Below are 19292 nucleotides of genomic sequence, written 5' to 3'. Positions count from 1 at the left end.
GAAGCCCTGGAGAAAATGGAAAAAATGAGGCTAGAAATGAATGAAATGCAGATAGCCTTAGCTAGAGCCCAGAAGGGGCAAGAACTACCCGTTACTCCTACCCTCCAACCAGTACACATGCCGGAATACCCCTCTCCCGGTCCTTCAACAAGTTTCCCAAGCCATCACTATTATCAGGGAAGAGAGGCTTATGATTCCCAAGCTCCACCTCCCACTCAAAACCCTCCTCCACCAAATGTTTCCGTCTTTGTGGAACCTCCCCCAGCTCCACTACATAGATCATCCAGTGAGCCGCTATTCCAAGCTCACGACACCCAATATTACCCTCCCGAACCCACTTTCAAAGCGCCTGACCCATATACCTCCTCTCCCCATTTTGAAATCCCGGGAGAAGTTGAGAAACCGGTTAAGAATGCAGAACAAGAGGAGGTGATTCGTAAAGTCAAAAGCCTGGAGCAATCCTTCAGGAACATGCATGGTTTAGGAAACCAAGTTAGTGTCGCATACAAAGATTTGTGCCCTTTTCCTGATGTACAGTTGCCTGCGGGGTTTAAAATGCCGAAGTTTGACTTATATGAGGGGCACGGTGACCCAGTAGCCCATCTGCGTGGTTTTTGTAGCAAAATGAGAGGGGATGGGGGAAAAGATGAGTTGTTGATAGCATATTTCGGGCAAAGCCTGAGCGGGTCAGCGCTAGAATGGTACACGAGGCAAGACCCCGGCCGATGGTATACACGGGATGATTTGGCCCAGGCATTCATCGGCCATTTTCAATATAACCTCGAAATAGTCCCTGATCGTCTGTCATTGTTGAAACTAGAAAAAAAGCCTGGGGAAAGTTTTAGAGAGTTTGGTTTCCGCTGGAGGGAACAAGCTGCAAGGGTTGATCCTCCCATGCGGGAAAGTGAGATGGTAGATTACTTCTTGCAAACATTGAAACCTACCTATTTTGGTCATCTAGTGACATCTGTCGGGAAGTCGTTTAATGAAGTGGTAAAGATGGGAGCCATGATTGAAGAAGGATTGAAATCTAACAAGATCTTGAGCTACTCGGCATTGAAAGCAACCACCCAGGCCATCCAAAGCGGTATTGGTGGTGTGCTGGGGAAGAAGAAGAAAGAAGAAGTTGCGGCAGTTGAAGCTAATGTTTGGTCCAAGCACAATAGTCGTCCACTCTACTACAGCCAACCCAGACCCCATCACCCAAACTATCAATATACCCCATATGGTCCACCGCAACACTATTATCCACCACCAGAACCACAATTTTCTATTCACCACGCCCAGACCTACACTCAACCCCCAGTGCACTCGCAATGGCGTACACCAAGTCCCCAAAATACACAGCCACACCCACAAAACACCTATCCACCTCCCAGGGCTAACAGACCAGGAACCAGCTTCCGCCCAAACCAAGCTTTTAGAAATGAGAAGGCCCCAAACAAAAAAACATTTACTCCGCTGGGAGAATCTTACACTTCTCTTTTCCACAGATTGAAACAGTTGGGGATGCTGACCCCAGTTGAATCCAAAGCACCAAATCCTCTTCCCAGAAACCTGGACCACTCTGTTAGCTGCGAGTATTGCTCAGGGATGCCGGGGCACGATACTGAAAAATGTTGGAAGTTGAAAAACGCAATCCAAGAGCTCATTGATAATCGTCGTATTGAGGTACAGGCTCCAGAGGCCCCGAACATCAATCAAAATCCGTTACCAGCGCATTATGAGGCCAACATGATCGAATTGATACATAAGGGGGCAGAGCCTAAGAAACCTTCGCAGGTGGTTATGGTGATTCGTTCTACGGAAACCAAAGAAAAGACAGTGAGTGCAAGGCCAGTGGTTCAGTTAAAAGCAGTAGAAGACAAGCCAGTGCTAGTAATGGGAAAAGGACCGTTTGTGGCCGAGAAAAAGCAGGAGCCAGTCAAGATAGTGGTACCAAGGTCAGTATCCACGCCCGTGGTGGTTGTGAAGGGAGTCTATGTAGAGCCGGTTGTCATAAAACCGGTAGTCCAGTTACCCATGGTTGATAGCAAAGCCGTACCCTGGAAATATGACAAAGTAGTGGTGACATACAAAGGAAAGAAAATTGAGGAAGAAAGTTGTGAAGCACAAGGACTGACCCGGTCAGGACGTTGTTTCGCCCCTGAAGAGTTGAGAAAAACTAAGGGCGCAAAAGACAATCCAGTGCCAGTTAAAAAAGCTGTAACGGAAGAGGAAGCAGAAGAGTTTCTGAAAAAGATGAAAGGACAAGATTATTCCATTGTTGAGTAACTGAGAAAAACACCGGCCCAAATCTCGTTGTTGTCATTATTAATTCACTCTGATGAGCATTGCCGAGCTTTAATGAAGATATTGAATGAGGCTCATGTGCCTGACAAAATCTCAGTAAACCATTTAGAGACAATTGCCAACAAGATCTTTGAAGTGAACAGGATAGCATTTTCTGATGATGAATTGCCTATGGAAGGCACAGAACACAACAAGGCTCTCTATTTGACGGTCAAATGTGAAGGTTCAATGGTTACTCGGGCACTAATCGATAACGGGTCAAGCGCTAATATTTGCACGTTATCCACATTGAATAAGTTAAAGATTGATGAGGATAGAATCCGCAAAAATAGCATTTGTGTTCGAGGGTTCGATGGAGGGGGAACAAACACGGTAGGAGATATTGTACTCGAATTGACTATTGGCCCAGTCGAGTTCACGATGGAATTTCAGGTGTTGGATGCTGCAGTATCCTATAATCTTTTGTTGGGTCGACCGTGGATTCATGCGGCAAAAGCCGTGCCCTCCACACTGCACCAAATGATCAAATTCGAGTGGGACAGACAAGAAATTGTGTTACATGGGGAAGATCCCACATGCGCCATGAATGATGCCATTGTACCTTTTATAGAGACCGAAGATGATAAGGGGTCGTGGGTGTATCAGATCTTCGACACGGTTCCGGTGAGCAGGGTGCCTGAGGGTAAAAGCATGCCATGTCCTAGGGTGTCAGCTGCGACCGTCATGGTAGTGTCAGAAATGTTGAATAACGGGTTCGTGCCCGGGAAGGGTTTGGGGGTTGAACTGCAGGACATTACTCAACCTGTATCTTTGCCCAAAAATCTGGACACATTCGGGTTAGGGTTCAAACCAACAGCGGCAGATGTCAGAAAGGCCCGTAAATTGAAGAAGAAAGCTTGGGTGCTCCCTAAACCAATTCCTCGATTATCTAGGTCCTTCGTCAGGCCGAATATCAAGAAACAGTCATTGGCAAAGATATCGGGTTCGTTAGTTGAGGCGGATGGGAATTTGGATAAGGTGTTTGAGAAAGTATTTGCTGAAGTAAACATGGTTGAGGCCGGGGAAGGGTCAAGCAGAGCAGACATACAGTACATCGGACCACGTGCTAACATCAGCAATTGGGAAGCTATTCCTCTTCCGGTTCGGAGGGAGTCGTGGTAGTGGGTTTTGTTTTCCTTTTTGTCACCTGGATTATTCTAGGGTTTGTAATCCAGTTGTTATGTTCCGTCCGTTTGGATGAGTTAAAACCTTGTTGTCTTTACGTTTAATGAAATGCAATTTTCTTCGTCCCTAATTCTCTTTCCATTTTCGTTTCTTTTCTTTGTACAGTTCTCTTTATGTTGATATCAATGACATGACATGCATGAGGAATCTTCGGCCCAGTTTTAAAAGCCAATCTAATTCAGAAGTAATAATACAAGAGAACGAGTGTGATGATGGGATGGATTGTAATAATGATGAAGCTTATGAGGAAATTAGTAAAGAATTAAGCCACTTTGAAGAAAAACCCAAACCTAACCTAAATGACACAGAAGCAGTTAATCTAGGGGACCAAGATAATGTACGGGAAACTAAAATAAGTGTTCATTTGGATCCACAACTCAAGGAGGAGATAATTAAAGTATTGCATGAGTACAAAGACGTTTTTGCATGGTCATATGATGATATGCCGGGTCTAAGCACCGATTTGGTGGTTCATAAATTGCCCACTGATCCAGCACTCCTCCCTGACAAGCAGAAGTTGAGAAAGTTCAAAACAGACATAAGTGTGAAGATCAAAGAAGAGATCACCAAGCAATTTGAGGCAAGGGTCATTCAGGTTACACGGTACCCCACTTGGTTAGCCAATGTCGTGCCTGTGCCAAAGAAAGATGGCAAGACCAGGGTGTGCGTCGATTATCGAGACCTTAACAAAGCAAGCCCAAAAGATAATTTCTCACTGCCCAACATCCATATACTGATCGACAATTGTGCCAAACATGATATTGGCTCTTTTGTGGATTGTTATGCGGGTTATCATCAGATTCTAATGGATAAGGAAGATGCAGAAAAGACGGCATTCATCACGCCGTGGGGAACGTATTATTATCGGGTCATGCCGTTTGGTTTGAAAAATGCTGGGGCAACTTATATGAGGGCCATGACAACTATCTTCCATGATATGATACATAAAGAAATTGAGGTATACGTGGATGATGTGATCGTTAAGTCTAGACAGCAATCTGACCATGTCAGAGATTTGAGAAAATTCTTTCAAAGGCTTCTCAGGTACAATCTTAAGCTCAATCCTGCGAAATGTGCTTTCGGGGTGCCATCTGGGAAGTTGTTGGGATTCATAGTTAGCCGGAGAGGTATTGAATTAGACCCGTCAAAGATCAAAGCTATTCAGGAATTGCCACCTCCAAGAAACAAAACCGAGGTGATGAGTTTGTTGGGAAGACTGAACTATATCAGCAGGTTCATTGCTCAGCTCACGGCAACATGTGAACCAATTTTCAAATTGTTAAAGAAAGATGCCGCGATCAAATGGACTGATGAATGCCAGGAGGCTTTTGATAAGATAAAGGGGTATTTGTCAAACCCACCCGTGTTGGTCCCACCAGAACCAGAGAGGCCTTTGATTCTGTATCTAACAGTTATGGACAGTTCATTCGGCTGTGTACTGGGGCAGCATGATGTTACGGGCAGAAAGGAGCAGGCTATCTACTATCTCAGTAAGAAGTTCACATCTTACGAGGTCAAGTATACTCATCTGGAAAGAACATGTTGTGCCCTAACTTGGGTGGCACAGAAATTGAAACATTACTTGTCATCTTACACCACTTACCTTATATCTCGCTTGGACCCGTTGAAGTATATTTTCCAGAAACCCATGCCCACAGGAAGGCTTGCAAAGTGGCAGATCTTACTTACAGAGTTCGACATTGTCTATGTGACACGGACTACCATGAAAGCACAGGCATTAGCCGATCACTTGGCTGAGAACCCCGTTGATGAAGATTATGAGCCTTTGAAAACTTATTTCCCTGATGAAGAGGTAATGCACATTGAAGAATTAGAACAAGCTGAGAAGTCGGGATGGAAACTTTTCTTTGATGGGGCTGCAAATATGAAGGGTGTGGGAATAGGAGCAGTACTTATTTCGGAAACAGGTCAGCATTACCCCGTTACAGCTCGGCTTCGTTTCTACTGTACAAACAACATGGCAGAATATGAGGCGTGTATATTGGGATTGAGATTAGCTGTGGATATGGGTGTACGGGAAGTCTTAGTCATAGGTGACTCGGACTTACTGGTACACCAGATTCAAGGGGAATGGGAAACACTGGACTTGAAGCTTATACCGTATCGACAATGTCTGCATGAGCTTTGCCAGCGTTTTCAGGCCATAGAATTCAGACACATTCCAAGGATTCATAATGAGGTTGCTGACGCTTTGGCTACTTTGGCGTCGATGTTGCACCATCCAGATAAGGCCTATGTTGATCCATTGCAGATTCAAGTTCGTGATCAGCATGCTTACTACAATGTGATAGAAGAGGAAATCGATGGAGAGCCATGGTTCCATGATATCAAAGAGTACATCAAAGCGGGAGTGTATCCAACGCAGGCCACCGGTGATCAGAAAAGAACAATTCGACGGTTGGCAAGTGGGTTTTTCCTTAGTGGAGGAGTACTGTACAAAAGAACGCCAGAGCTCGGTTTGTTGAGATGTATAGATGCACGGCAGGCCACAACTATCATGACTGAGGTGCATTCCGGAGTTTGTGGACCGCATATGAGTGGGTATGTTCTAGCAAAGAAGATTCTCCGAGCAGGTTATTATTGGCTCACGATGGAGCGAGATTGTATCAGTTTTGTGTGTAAGTGTCATCAATGCCAAATACATGGAGATTTGATTCATGCTCCACCGTCAAAATTACATGTGATGTCTGCGCCATGGCCTTTTGTCGCATGGGGCATGGATGTTATTGGGCCAATTGATCCAGCAGCATCAAATGGGCACAGATTTATCTTGGTAGCTATAGATTATTTTACCAAATGGGTGGAAGCGAAGACCTTCAAGTCTGTGACCAAGAAGGCTGTAGTTGACTTCGTGCATGCAAATATCATATGTCGGTTTGGGATCCCAAAGGTAATCATCACAGATAATGGGGCTAATCTTAATAGTCATTTGATGAAGGAGACATGTGAGCAGTTTAAGATTGCTCACAGGCACTCTACTCCGTACCGTCCCAAGGCAAATGGTGCGGTTGAAGCGGCCAATAAGAACATAAAGAAAATACTCCGGAAGATGGTTGAAGGATCTAGACAATGGCACGAGAAATTGCCTTTTGCATTGTTAGGATATCGCACCACCATGCGTACCTCGGTAGGGGCGACTCCTTACTCATTGGTATATGGTACCGAGGCAGTAATACCCGCAGAAGTGGAAATCCCATCTCTGCGAATCATTGCAGAGGCTGAGATCGATGATGATGAATGGGTGAAAAGCCGTCTTGAGCAGTTGAGTTTGATCGATGAGAAAAGATTGGCATCAGTGTGTCATGGCCAACTGTACCAACGAAGAATGGCAAGAGCATACAACAAAAAGGTACGTCCAAGGAAATTTGAAGTCGGGCAATTAGTACTGAGGCGGATCTTGCCTCATTGGGCTGAGGCAAAAGGAAAATTTGCCCCAAACTGGCAGGGACCATTTGTGGTAACCAGAGTGTTGTCTAATGGAGCATTGTATTTGACAGATGTGGAAGGAAAATGTGTAGAAATGACCATCAATTCCGATGCGGTCAAGAGATATTATGTATGATTTCTTTATTTTCTGAATGTATCTGTTCATATTTGGCATATCTTAAAGATTGAAATGATGAAGGCATTTTGTTCTGCTATCCAAACACTCATATCCCTTGTTATCCCCTTCGAGCCTTACTTATTTTTCATACACCTCTTTCGGAATCAGCAGCATTATCAGAGAACACAAGTGCCGAACAAAAAAAAAAGTGAAAAAAAAGGAAAGAAGAGAAACATAATAACGTAGTCTCGCCAAGTGAACTACGTTTGACTTGATCCCGAAAGGGTACGTAGGCAGCCTTACTCCAAGGTTCAGTCATACCAAATAGAAATCCAAAAATCCCCAAGCAAGAAACTGGGGCAGAAGTGGTGATTGTTATGAAAGTTGGATTCCGAAAGTTGTAATTTCAACCCATTGGAATTGTTTTGAGCCTTTTATACCTTTCTTTCTAACTCAATCCAAAAGCCTACATTACGGTCCAAAGAAAGACCTTATGATCAGTTTTGAGAAATGCCAAGATGAACAGGTAGGAATAACCCACGACAGGGGCAACACTCTGGTTCAAGCAAGAAGAACAAAAATAAATGAGAGAGTCTTATGGGTGAAAACCCTCACGGGCACCGTAAGGCGACGGGAGCTGAAAGAAAAATAAATGAGAGAGTCTTGTTGGTGAAAACCTTTACGGGAACCTCAAGGCGAAGGTGAGATAAGAAATGGAAAACTAAGAAAGGTATGTTGATAGAAACCGTTTCGCGGTACCGCAGGGAAACAAGGTTAAGGTCTAGATAAATCAAACAAGTGATGGAAGTTCTGGGCAATGAGGTACGACGATTGAGAGTTGTTTGTTTGGACAGATTGGGCTGATTAATCCAAAATGCATGTCTTGACCATTGGTACTAGTTGTCTCGTTCAGATAAGTTTCTTTTCTTTCTCTTTTCAAATAGTCATCTGGTTTTGGATTCTTCTTATCCTTAACTCAAAAATCGTTTCATTTTTCTTTTGAGGGTTTTTTATCCAGCTGAGATGTTTCAAGTGCCAGTTTTGTTCGATGCAAGCAGAAAGGACTTCAAAGTTCACTACCAGCTTCTAGAATTGTAAAGCACAACGTGGTCAGAGCATGTCAAAAACAACTTAATGTCAAGTGGAATACAGGGAATTAACGGAAGTTTCATCGGTGAAATTATTGGGAAATGTCGTGGGAAAGGCGAAAGCTCAAATAAAAGGTCAGAAAAGTGAAATAACAGCAGGGGTGTAAAGCATTTAGGTCGCCAGAGGTTGGGAAATTTAAAAGTTGGTCAGAAAGTCAAGCGGTTCAGGGTCAGTGCGTGGAAATTAGTCAACACAAAGCAAGGCAGTGGAAGGATTTTTCAGCAAGAATGCCATCAACTAACCACCGTTTTAAACTGACGAAATTTTCTTTGATTAAGCAGGGGGAGAAAAATTAGTTGTTGAAGAGGAATTCTCCAGGAGGGAAAAACAAGCACTAATTAGGATAAATGCAAGTTGTCAGGAGTCCGCCTGGAGAACAGAGACGTATTTTTCAAGTTTGACGTCAGGAGTCCGCCTGGAGAACAGAGACGTATTTTTCAAGTTTGACGTCAGGAGTCCGCCTGAAGAACGGAGACATACAGTTTAAATTTTAAAAGTCAGGAGTCCGCCTGGAGAATAGAGATATTCATTTCAAATTTAGCAATCAGGAGTCCGCCTGGAGAACAGAGACGTACTTTTCAAGTTTGACGTCAGGAGTCCGCCTGAAGAACGGAGACATACAGCTTAAATTTTAAAAATCAGGAGTCCGCCTGGAGAACAGAGACATACTTTTCAAGTTTGATATCAGGAGTCCGCCTGAAGAACAGAGACATACGGTTTAAATTTCAAAAATCAGGAGTCCGCCTGGAGAATAGAGACATTCAATTTCGAATTTAGCAATCAGGAGTCCGCCTGGAGAACAGAGACATACTTTTCAAGTCTGATGTTAGGAGTCCGCCTGAAGAACGGAGACACACAGTTCAAGTATTGGTTGAAGTTGGGAGCCCGCCCAGATAACAGAGGCATACATTCAGTCTTTACATTTCAAGAGTTGAAGTTGGGAGCCCGCCCAGATAACAGAGGCATACATTCAGTCTTTTCATTTCAAGTATTGAAGTTGGGAGCCCGCCCATAGAACAGAGGCATACATTCAGTCTTTTCATTTCAAGTGTTGAAGTTGGGAGCCCGCCCAGATAACAGAGGCATACATTCAGTCTTTTCATTTCAAGTGTTGAAGTTGGGAGCCCGCCCATAGAACAGAGGCATACATTTCAGTCTTTACATTTCAAGAGTTGAAGTTGGGAGCCCTCCCAGATAACAGAGGCATACATTCAGTCTTTAATTTCAAGTATTGAAGTTGGGAGCCCGCCCATAGAACAAGAGGCATACATTTCAAGATCAAGTCAGAGGACAATAAAATAGAGGGTTACAATAGGAATCCCCAGCAGGAGACAATAAAATTCCCCGACACTGGGAAACAGAAGGTTGCAACAAGAGGTCACAGTACAAACTCAAGTACATGTGTCAAAGGAAGAAAAGCACCGGATGGAATGCAAGCAGACAAGGAAGCAAGGCAACAAAAACAAATTGTACTCTAGCCTAGCTTCTTGTTTTCTTTTAAGCATGGTGTAAAAAGGAGATCGGTAAGCAGTGGTAATAGCATACAACAACAGTAACAATGCAGCCCCACGGTAATCCCAGCTACCAAAATTTCCCGAACTACATTGACCTGATTCCTGTTTAGCCCAGGATATGTAGGAAACCTTTGAAGCAAAGGTTCGGTCAAATCTTTTTCAAAAATGCTTCACACAGAGTACTCGGATGGGCAAAAATCGCTCGCTTTATCTTTGCACGAAAACCCTTCGTGTCTTCGGGCAAAGAGGGGCAGCTGTAAGCACGTGATTTTTGCCCAATATGAGAATTACTCCCAAAAAATTCAAAAATAAAATGATTTTTCTTTGATGTGCAATTTTGTGATATTTTGTGATATTTTGAATAATTATTTGCATTTGTCTGTGCATGTTTATTTGCTAAATTAATAAAAAATACAAAAATATGTCGCATTTTGCATGTAGGATTTAATTCTACAATTGTTAGTGATTAAATTTGTTTTACAAAAATTAAAAATTACAAAAATAGGCATCGTTTGCATTTTTAGCATTTAATGTCCAAATATATAATTTTATGCTTAATTAATACTTAATCGTGCGTTAATTTTTATGGAGAGTTAATTTGCGCTTTTATAACTTAATTTAGTTCTTAATAATAGTTTAAGTATTTTTATAATTTAGTTTTAGAGAAATAAAAGAAGAAAAGAGAGCGAAAATATAAAGAAAGTCGGAATTGGGCCTCTTCTTCGATTTCAAGCCATAGGCCCAAAAAATGGCCCAATCTTCCCTACGACCCAGTCCATTTCGAACTGGGTTGACCCAGTCCATAACCCAACATCCTATTATCTTACAAACAACACAAAACAAACAAAAAAAAAGAGAAAAAAACCTAAAAAGACCTAACCAATCCGCCCCCCGCCCCCTTTCTTCTCTTTCTTCTTTTCTTCTTTCTTCTCCAAACTCTAAAACACACATCCATGGCTGCCATGGCTAAGCTCCAGCAGCTTAATCTCCTTCGACACAAGCGCACACACCACCAAAAAGCCCATCTTCTCCATGTCAAGCTCAAAAGGCTCGTCCATGGCTGCGTCTTCGTCGTCAACCCATCGCCATGTTTGTTGCTTTTTCTTGCTGCCTCTGCGTTGTCCATGGCTTCCCGAACTGCTGCTCCATTTTCTCCATAAGATGCTAAACGCAGCAGCAGTAGACGACCAGCTGCTCCTCCGTCGTAGTTGTCGTTGCTGCTGCTCGAAATTGCGCAAGGCTGCGGCTCCAGCTCCTCGCCATTGTTGCTAGCTGCGAGCTTCTGCTTCATGCTGCCATGGTCGACCAGCTGCTCCTGTTCTGCCGCGTCAACTGCTGCCCGTGTCCAGCTGCGACGAGCAGCCATGGCTGTCCGCGACTTCTACTTCTTCCGCCGCTGCTTCTACTTCTTCTTCGTCTTCGTCGTCTTTCGTTCGAGCTTTGGTCGAGGCTCGGACATATTTGTTTACAATCAAAGTTCGCCGTTGATTCACCTCTGGTTAGTTGTTTTTGAGTTTTATTTTTGTCCATATTTTTGTTTGATATTCTCCGGATCCAAAATCGTTAAACGATTTAATCCTTGTTTTGTTCGTTGTTCATCATTGAAATAATTTTCTAGTGTGTTCATGTTGTTTGTTAAATTAATTTTCAGATTTCAAAATAGAAGTTTAATTAGTTGTTTTCATATTCATGTCATGTTTGTATTATTGTTTAAGTGAATATTTGTTAGTTTGATGTTTGTTAGATTCAAATTGAAATTTAATTAACTATTTCTTCAATTTGTTTCATGTGTTTATGTATTGTTAGAAATTGTTAATATTGTTAAGTTCAAGCTTAAGTTCATAATTGTTTATTCGTCGATCTTGTTATTTGTCTAAAGAATTTAGTTGTGTTAGAGAAATATGTTGGTTTAATCGTTTAAATCCATCATATTTGTTGTTCAAAATAGATTCAATTCATGTTCATACTTTGTTTGATTGTTCTTGAATTGTTGGTTGTAATGTTGTTAGAATTGATTTTAAGTTCAATATGATTGAAGTTTAGAAATCCAAATATACTTGTTTGTTGTAGTTGTTGAATCCGAAAATAGGATTGTTTGTTGCTAAAATATTGTTCAATCAAATTTTAGTTGTTCTTTGTTGTTCAATTTGTGTTCATGTGATTTGTTGTTGAAATGTTGTTAAAATCGTGTTCATGTGATATTGTTGTTATGATGTTCATCCGTGTTCATATTGTTTTTTGAACATTGTTAGAAATTGATCATATTGTCTATATTTTGGTTAAGTTTGATTAATTGATGTGTTATAGTTGATGGGTAGTTTGGTAAATTTGTAAAACGTTCAGGGGTAGTTTGGTAATTTCAGTAAGGTCGGAAGGGGTAGTTTAGGAATTGTACATTTTGTAATTGTTTATTTGAAGCATGAGGGACAAAATGAAATGGGGTGGGTTGTGATATGATTATTTAATATAAATGGGGGACAAAATTTAATTTAAAGGGGAATCTTGCATTATTTTATGTTAGGCATGGGGGACAAAATGAAATGGGGTGGTGTGATATGTTTATTTTAATGTAATGGGAATGAGTGGGAAGATAATGGGTTGGGTAGAGAAAAAGTATTGATTTTAATTAATTGAAAGGTTTATGGGATGAGTTATATATGTGAAGTCTTGAAATCAAAAGGAAGGATATACAGAGAGATAGAAAAAAATACACAGATACGAGAGAGAGAAACAAATCTGAAAATAAGAGAGAGAAAAGGGCTGAACATTTAAGAGATAGAAAATTCCGAAAAATATTTAAGCTTTCAAAATAAAAAAAAACACTAAAAAAAATATTCTGCTTTCTTTTGTTGTTTGAAATTAGAATTAATTGTTGTTTCATCAAAGCTGGAAGATTTTTTTTTTTTTTTTTGGATTACTACTCCACTGGTTTGTTACTGTTGCTGAGCTATTATTGCTATGTTGTACTGATTTTACTGCTGCTGCTGATTCTCATATTCATTTTCTTTTGCTTCCAATATCAGGTACACAATTGAAAAGCTGGTTATTGTAATCCGAAATATGAAGCATGAATACATATGAAGAATGAAAATTTGAAGTTTTAATTTCGTTTTTTTTTCTTTGTTTCTTTTGTTGATTGTATTTAAGCTATTTCATGAATTACTAAATAATAGCTGGAATAAGAAAATAATATCATAAGTTAGTCTGTAATAAATCAGTTCGGCAAAACAGGTTAATTCACTAACTATGAAGGCTTCAAGATTGTAGGTTGATCATGAACAAGTAGCTAAATTTAGTTAAAACATGAATTTAAATTAAACATCGTAAATTAGGCATTAAGGCATGACTTGAGCTTAAGCAAGATTAGAAGAACGTTTAAGTCTAATAAACTTTCTAATAAGCTTTAGTAATTATGGTTAAATCTAGTTTCAAATGATTGTGAATAATTAATCTCAATAATATTTTTTTAAAAAAATAACAATGCTGAGTTTTAATCTAGCTATATTTGTTTATTTTGAATATTAGTTGTTGAATTTTTATTTTATTTAAAATTTCGAAATTAAGAGTAAAATAGGCATCTTTTGCATTTTTGCATTTTTAAGAGTAAAATAGGCATTTTTACAAAAATAGGCATCTTTTGCATTTTTAGCATTTAATGTCCAAATGAACAATTTTATGCTTAATTATTACTTAATTGTGCGCTAATTGTTATTGGAAGTTAATTTGCGCTTTTATAACTTAATTTAGTTCTTAATAATAATTTAAGTACTTTTATAATTTAGTTTTAGAAAAATAAAAGAAGAAAAGAGAACAAAAATACAAAGAAAAATCGGATTGGGCCACTTCTTCAATTTCAAACCACAGGCCCAAATAATTGCCCAACTTTCCCCATGACCCGGTCCGTTTCAAACCGGGTCGACCCGGTCCGCTCCATTAACCCAACACCCCTTCTTCATTTTTGTCCAACACAAAACAAAACCAAAAAAATAAAAAATAAAAGGTGAATTATCACTATTAATAGTTTTATTTTTTGTTTTTTTATATATAAAAAAAAATCCGAAAATATTTTATTTTATTTTTTTATTTTTATTTTTTTAAAAAATATATATAATAATTTCGGGAATGATTTAAAAAAAAAGTAAAAGAATGTAGAAAATTTAAAAAAAATAAAAAGTTTTAAAAAATTTAAAAGTAAAAGAAGGTTGGAATTAAAAAATAAATATAAAGGTATCTGAAAATTTAAAAAATTTAAAGTAATTGAAAGTAGCATTTTTAAAAGAAAAAGAAAAGATAGTGGTTTACTTTTTAAAGAAAAGTTAAATAAAGTGAGATTCTCTTTTAAAAAAATAAAAAGTGGGATTTTAAATAAGATAAAGTAATTAAAGTTGGAATTTTAAAAATAAAAGTAAATAAAGGTGGGATTTCTTTTTCTAAAAAAATAAAAGCAATTTGTAAGTGGGATTTCTTTTAATTAAAAAAATAAAAAAAATAATAAAAAAACAAATCTGAGAATTTCGAAAATTTTGCTATAAATAGAAGAGAAAATTTAGGAAGAAGGGTGGAAAAAAAAAGAGGAAAAACTAGATAGAGAGAAAAAAAAAGAGGGGGCGGAGTGAGAAGTATACACCCGATGTACATTCTAGATACACTGAATATACAGGGGGCAGAATTCATTTTGGAGAGTTTTTTTTTAGGGGGAACATTATTGGAAGACTTAGATATTATTAATGAGAGATTTTTATACTTGAGAGAGGATAGACTTGAAACATTTTGAGAGTAAAAGAGAAATGCAATTTGAACTTTCACTCGAATAATTTTCGTTTGCTTTTCTTCGAGTGTTATTCAAAAATCTGAAACTACTGCATCTTGTATCTTTTCTCTCTTCTGCTTTGGCTGCGATTGCACTTTTGCATTGCTGATTTTTCAATCCGTTGCTGGGTTATTCTACTGGTTGTTACTGGTTTTGCGGTGTTGCTGAATCTGCTGTTTGCTGTGGTATTATTGCTGCTGACTCCTACTTTGTTTGTTCTTGTACTGCTGTTTCCAGGTACACATTTGTACAATCTCGGCTTGAAGCAAAAATGAAATATTAATCAGGCTTTGTTCCTGTTGAATTCTTCCTGTTTAGATTTGTGGTTGAATATAATTTTTCTTTCTTCGTATAAAGATGTAGTTGAATGATTAATGAATAATGATGTTGCATATGTATACTTTCTTCATCTAATAATGTTAGTTTAAATTAATCGGAGAATAATTAATCTGTTTTGATATTATGGTCAATCTCATGTTCTAGTATTATTGAATAACAGAATATAAAATGAAAGCAGTTTTTCTTTGTACAAATTCGATCGCAATTTTCCATTCGCATTAGCCGTAAACTAATAACTAATAAGTTACGTTTTTTTAGCATGTAAATAATTAAGAGATTTTCTTTTTATTTTAGAGACAAACTTAATAGAAAATATAGTCATTGTAGGTTTATCCTTTAAAATAAAAATGTGACGAGCCTCGCCAAATAAAACGTATAGATTGCGGGGCCCTCACAAAATGTATGGTTTAATTAGAATTCGGAAGGACCGTTTAGCGAATTTCACGGTCTTCCCAAAATAATAACGCGATAGTCTCTTTAGGCGCGTGTTTAATGTTTTACTTTCTTAAGCCTGGGTGTGCATTTCATGCGACCCGTATCCAAATCCCAAAACATCAAATAAAACGTGTTCCGGATTGTGGGTGCATTTCATGTGACGCAGTCCAAAGACGTGTTTTAAGCGATGTTCATATTTCTTTTAAAAACAATAATAATAAAGCGGCTAAAAGTTAAATTTTGCACATAGGTTCAATATGTATAAAATCAGATAATCAAGCCGAATATAACAGTTGAGCGACCGTGCTAGAACCACGGAACTCGGGAATGCCTAACACCTTCTCCCGGGTTAACAGAATTCCGTATCCGGATATCTGGTACGCAGACTGTAGTATGGAGTCATTCTTTTCCTCGATTCGGGATTAAAATTGGTGACTTGGGACACCCTAAAACTCCCAAGTGGCGACTCTGAAATAAACAAACCAATCCCGTTTCGATTGTCCTTTAATTGGAAAAAACTCCCTTGTACCCTCTCGGGTACGGAAAAAGGAGGTGCGACAACGGCTGGTGCTACAGGAATCAAGCCTACCCGGGTGACACTCTCTATAAAGACCACTAGACGGACCAGAGCGTCTTGGAGTACTGGGGTAGCAGTAAACCCCTCTGGGACCTGAGCTGGGTCCACCGGAACTGCTGGGGCTGGAACCTCATCATCAAAATTAAATTTAGGCTCTGCTGTTGGTGCTGCTGCTCGGGGCTGAGCACTGCCTCTACCTCGGCCTCGCCCTTTGCCCCTCGTGGGAGCTGCTACTGGGGCTCGGGCTGCTGGTCAGCTGATGAGGAAGCGCGTGTTCTCGCTATCTCGAAAGAATAGAGTAGAAATTCAATTAGCATTGAGAAACCAAACCGCACGATAGAAAAGAATAAATGTGAAGTTTTTCCTAACTCAGTAGCCTCTAGGGAAAAATACAGACGTCTCCGTACCGATCCCTCAGACTCTAATAAGCTTTTTCATGAATTGTGAGACCTATGTAACCTAGAGCTTTGATACTAACTTGTCACGACCCGAATTTTCCACCCTCGGGAGCCGTGATGGTGCCTACTCGTAGAAGCTAGGCAAGCCGCGCAAATGAAGAATCACATTTTACCCCTTTTTAACAATTGAGATTAACAGGTAATCAACATTGAATATTAATGATAAATAAAACAAGCGGAATACTTAAACTGATAAAATAACCAAAGCCGGTAATACAATGCCAACATACGTCTCAACCTAGAATCTGGTATCACAATATCACGGACTGTATATGAGTACTACATACAAATGTATGAAAAAGAGAATACAGTCTATCTCGGATACAACTGAAAGCAAAGCACATAATAAGATAGAAGTGAACGTCGGGCCTGCGGACGCCTACAGGACTACCTCGGAATCTCGAGCTGGACTGAAGGTAGCCACCCAAATGCTATGGTCCAAGAGCTGCTCCGGGATCTGCATATAGTGCAGAGTGTAGTATCAGCACAATTTGACCCCATGTGCTGGTAAGTGCCTAGCCTAACCTCGGCGAAGTAGTGATGAGGCTAGGACCAGACTACCAAATAACCTGTGCAGTTATATAATATACAGCGGAAAATAAAACAGAAATAAATAAGTAAAGATGGGATGGGTACATGTTGCAGGGTATACAATATCAATAGTAAATCAAGAGTAACAGCATAAGAACAACTTAGATTCCATAACAAACAATAAGAAATTTGTATCCAATCTATAAACACTTTGTATCAGCAATTGTTGCGGCGCGCAACCCGATCCCAAAATATATCATTATTGCGGCGTGCAACCCGGTACATATCATTTACCATTGTTGCGGCATGCAACCCGACCCAAATATATCATTGTTGTGGCGTGCAACCTGATCTAAATATATTATTGTTGTGGCGTGCAACCCGATCCACATATACGATCAACAACAATTATAGCAAGAGTCCCGACAAGGGATCAATAAAGAACTATACTATCCCTGTAAGGGAATCGACAGTATAAGCAACAACATCCCGGCAAGGGAGAAACAACTATAACCAACCTTGTTCCAACATCTAACTACCTCAGCTAACACCAATACTCAGTCATAAGTAATTTCCATGAGAATAATCACGATCCTTGCTCAATACAGAGAGTCATTAACTTAAACATCCGTAGTATTATTTAAGAACACAATAAATTACAATTCAAGACTCACGGTCATGCTCGACACCGACATATAGATACTCGTCACCATGCCTATACGTCGTACTCCACAAGAAACAAGTAGCAAATAGGACACAACTCCTAATCCCTCAAGCTAAGGTTAGACCAAACACTTACCTCGAACTTCCATGGCCAACTCAAGCCTCAAACACCGCTTTTCCTTTTGAATTCAGCTCCAAATCAATTGTATCTAGACATAATCGACTTAATAACATCAATAAATGCTAAACAATCCAATTCCAATGCTTAATTATAGCTTTCCTATCATTCTTCCCAAAAAGTCAAAAATTGATCCCGGGCCTGCTTGGTCAAAACACGAGGTTAGGACCAAAACCCAATCACTCATTCACCCACGAGCCCGAATATATAATTAGTTCCAAAATTTGACCCCAAAATGAGGTCTAAATCACAATTATACAAAAAGCCCTAACTCTACCCAAATCCCTAATTTCCTACCCTTAAGAACATGATTTAAGCCTAGAAATCTAATGGGTGTTAATGAAAATTGAAAAAAATGAGTCTAAGATTACATACCTATGAATTGGTGGTGAAATCCCCTTTCAAAAATCGCCCAATTTGGAGTTTGGAAGAAAAAGTTATGAAATTTTGGCTAAATCCCATTTTGGTTCTATTTTAAAATCACTAGACAGGCCTCCATCGCGTTCGCGATAGGCCTGTCGCGTTCGCGATGGGTCAAGCCAAATAAACCATCGAGTTCGCGACACAAGGCTTGCGTTCGCGGAGCTTCAACCCCCAGAGCTTTCACGTTCGAGTTCGCGTAGGGTAAAATACCCCTCCCCCTGCCAAGACCCATAAGCCTTCGCGTTCGCGAAGGGAAAATCCCCAAAGCTTCGCGTTCGCGACCTGGCTCTCGCGTTCGCATAGAAGGAAATCTCCTTCAGCCTGACTAACTCATCGCGTTCGCGAGGGTCCTCCCGCGAACGCGAAGAAGGACATACCAGAACATCTGAAACTGAACAACCTGCAACTTTTTATGAGTTCAAAACCTTCCGAAACCCATCCGAAACTCACCTGAGCCCTCGGGACTCCAATCCAAACAGGTACACTAACTCAAAAACATCATATGAACTTATCTGTGCGATCAAATCGCCAAAATAACCCCTTAAACAACGAATTAAACCTCAAAATCAATGAAATATTTCAAAACTTCTTAAAACATCAAATTTTGCATTTAAGGTCTGAATCACGTCAAATGAGATTCGTTTCTTACCAAATTTTACAGACTTATCTTATTTCAAATATAAGACCTGTACCGGGCTCCGAAACCAGAATACGGGCCCGATACCATCAAATTCTAAATGCATTTCATTTCCAAAACTCATAGAAATTTTCAGAAGACAATTTTCTTTAAAAATTCATTTCTTGGGCTTGGGACCTCGAAATTCGATTCCAGGCATACACCCAAGTCCCATATTTTTCCACGGACCCTCTAGGACCGTCAAATCACGGGTCCGGGTTCGTTTACCCAAATATTGACCGTAGTCAACTAAAATGCATTTTAAGTCAAAATTTCAACATTTTCACATAATAACTTTTCGACTACGTTCCCAAACTGCACACGCAAATCGGGGTAATGCCGAAAAAGGTTTTTAAGGCCTCGGAACACAGAATTCATTTTAAAAACAAGTTATGACCTTCATGATCATCAAATACATCAAGGAGATGCATGTCATCCTGCCGGAATTTATAGACAAT

The sequence above is a fragment of the Nicotiana tabacum genome, chromosome 16 (assembly GCF_000715075.1).
Source record: "Nicotiana tabacum cultivar K326 chromosome 16, ASM71507v2, whole genome shotgun sequence".
NCBI classification, from domain to species: domain Eukaryota; kingdom Viridiplantae; phylum Streptophyta; class Magnoliopsida; order Solanales; family Solanaceae; genus Nicotiana; species Nicotiana tabacum.
Note: the sequence above shows the minus strand (reverse complement) of the source record.